Here is a 2,933-nt window from a genome sequence, read left to right as displayed (position 1 = left end):
CTCCCAAAATGCTGGGATTACAGATGAGAGACACCTAACTCAGATACCACTTTCTTTTTAAAAATAGACTTGGCGTGGTGGCTCATGCTTGTAATCCCAGCACTTTAGGAGGCTGAGGCAGGCGGATTAGCTGAGGTCAGGAGTTTGAGATCAGCCTGACCAACATGGAGAAACCCTGTCTCTACTAAAAGTACAAAATTAGCCGGGCATGGTGGCATATGCCTGTAATCCCAGCTACTTGGGAGGCTGAGGCAGGAGAATCGCTTGAACCCAGGAGGCAGAGGTTGCAGTGAGCCGAGATTGCACCATTGCACTCCAGCCTGGGCAATAAGAGCAAAACTCTGTCTCAAAAATAATAATAATAAGCCTGGTGCGGTGGCTCACGCCTGTAATTCCAGCACTTTGGGAAGCTGAGGCGGGCAGATCACGAGGTCGGGAGATCGAAACCATCCTGGCTAACACGGTGAAACCCCGTCTCTACTAAAAATGCAAAAAATTAGTTGGGCATGGTGGCGGGCGCCTGTGGTGCCAGCTACTCGGGAGTCTGAGGCAGGAGAATGGTGTGAACCTGGGAGGTGGAGCTTGCAGTGAGCCAAGATCGTGCCACTGCACTCCAGCCTGCGTGACAGAGACTCTGTCTCAAAAAAGTAAAATAAAATAATAATAATAAATAAAATAAAATAGACTTCTGGCTGGGTGCAGTTATTCACGCCTGTAATCCCAGCACTTTGGGAGGCCGAGGCCGGTGGATCATGAGGTAAGAAGATCAAGACCATTCTGGCCAACATGGTGAAACTCCGTCTCTACTAAAATACAAAAAATTAGCAGGGCGTGGTAGCGCACACCTGTAGTCCCAGCTACTTGGGAGGCTGAAGCAGGGGAATTGCTTGAACCTGGGAGGCGGAGGTTCAGTGAGCTGAGATCACGTCACTGCACTCCAGCCTGGACAAGAGTGAGAATCTGTCTCAAAAAAAAAAATAAATAAAAATTAAATAAAAATGGACTTCTATTTACTTTTAGTATTAATAGTATAAATAAGTATTGGTAGTAAGAGCATTAAAAGTCAGGCCAGCCATGGTCAAGTGAGGCTGCAGTTGATGCTACCCAGGAGGCCAAGGCAGGAGGATCATTTGACCTCAGGAGTTTGGGATCAGCCTGGACAACATAGCATAGGGAGACCCTGTCTTGATGAAAATGTTAAAAAATTAGCCAAGTGTGGTGGTGTGTGCCTGTAATTCCAGCTATTCAGGAGGCTGAGGCAGGAGGATCATTGAGCCCAGCAGGCTCAATAAGCCAAGATTGCACCACTGTGCTCCAATCTGGGTAACAGGTATACTTCCTTTTTTTTTTTTGAGACGGAGTCTTGCACTGTCACCAGGATGGAGTGCAGTGGTACGATCTCGGCTCACTGCAACCTCTGTCTTCGGGTTCAAGATATTCTCCTGCTTCAGCCTTCTGAGTAGCTGGGATTACAGCAATGTGCCATCACACCCAGTTAATTTTTGTATTTTTAGTAGAGATGGGGTTTCACCATGTTGGCCAGGCTGGTCTCGAACTCCAGATCTCAGGTGATCCGCCCACCTTGGCCTCCCAAAGTGCTGGGATTACAGGCGTGAGCTACCGTGCCCAGCTATCATTACTTCTTGCCTCCTTTCTGTTTGGGATTCCCACCTCATCAAACTGTTTAGGAACCGGGAGTTCTTAGCAGTTTTTCTCTGATTTTGAATCCTTTCCTCCTGAACTTTCAAGATCAGCTGGACCCTCATCTGGCTTCTGCAGCGGCATCATCTCTACCACCACCTTCTCACTTCCTGAAGGCAAAGCCCACGATGTGGTGAAAACTGCCCGTGAATGCAGTGTCCATCCTTTGCTGATATGGAGACTCTCCTTATCGATTGATTCTCGTCTTCTGCCTCTGTGCTGAAGTGAGAAGCGGATTCGAGATCTTTACTTTTCTTTTTTTTATTTTTAATTAATTTATTTTTTTATTTCAGTAGAGGCTCACTGTCACCTGGGCTGCAGTGCAGTGGCGCGATCTCAGATCACTGCACGCTCCACCTCCCAGGTTCAAGCAATTCTCCTGCCTCAGCCTCCTGAGTAGCTGGGATTACAGGCACCTGCCACCATAGCCAGTTAATTTTGTATTTTTAGTAGAGACAGAGTTTCTCCATGTTGGCTAGGCTGGTCTTGAATTCCTTACCTCAGGTGACTCGCCCGCCTTGGCCTCCCAAAGTGCTGGCATTACAGGCGTGAGCCACTGCGCCTGGCCGAGATCTTTTCTAACAAGATGACCGGGATGGACTCTTCTTCCTGTACTGGTAAGTCGCAAGGACTTTTGTTTTCTCTTCTTTACCCAAGCTGGTAAAGAGATTGCCTCCTGGGGAGGGTGAGCGCTTAGCCCTGGGCCTGGGGCCACCCTGGTGGCCTCCCTCTCCTCTATCTCTCCATCTCCCCTCCCCACCCTCCACATTTTATCCGTCTTTGAAATCACTTTGGAATTTTTACCATTTTTGTTCCTCTCTTTCCCAGGCACCAGCCCCCCTTCTGCTCTGGTGTGCTGTTCTCCAAATCCAGGACTTCCTCTCTCCTGGAGTTCCTCACCATTTCCCTGTGGTGCTTTTACATTTGCCGGCAGCCCAGGTTTTGTCAGCTCTTTATGGCTTTCTCTGAGGGCTTCATAAATACAGCAGATAAGTAGCTGGTTGCAGACATTTTCTCCCAGTTTGTTATTCGCTTGCCTTTCGCTTTATAGTTTTTGCCCTACAGAAGTTGATGTATTTTTTCTTTTTCTTTGTGGTCTCTGATTTGGGTTCTAGCGAAAGGAAGAAAGACCTTTCCTCTGAAATACTAATTAGTTCATTGATTCTTGTTTTGCTCTACGACTTTCTTGGCTTCATTTTTTTTCTTTTCTTTTTTTTCTCCTTCCTCCCTCC

Source organism: Rhinopithecus bieti, unplaced genomic scaffold, assembly GCF_001698545.2.
Source record: "Rhinopithecus bieti isolate Rb0 unplaced genomic scaffold, ASM169854v2 scaffold_81659, whole genome shotgun sequence".
In the NCBI taxonomy this organism is placed as follows: domain Eukaryota; kingdom Metazoa; phylum Chordata; class Mammalia; order Primates; family Cercopithecidae; genus Rhinopithecus; species Rhinopithecus bieti.
Note: the sequence above shows the minus strand (reverse complement) of the source record.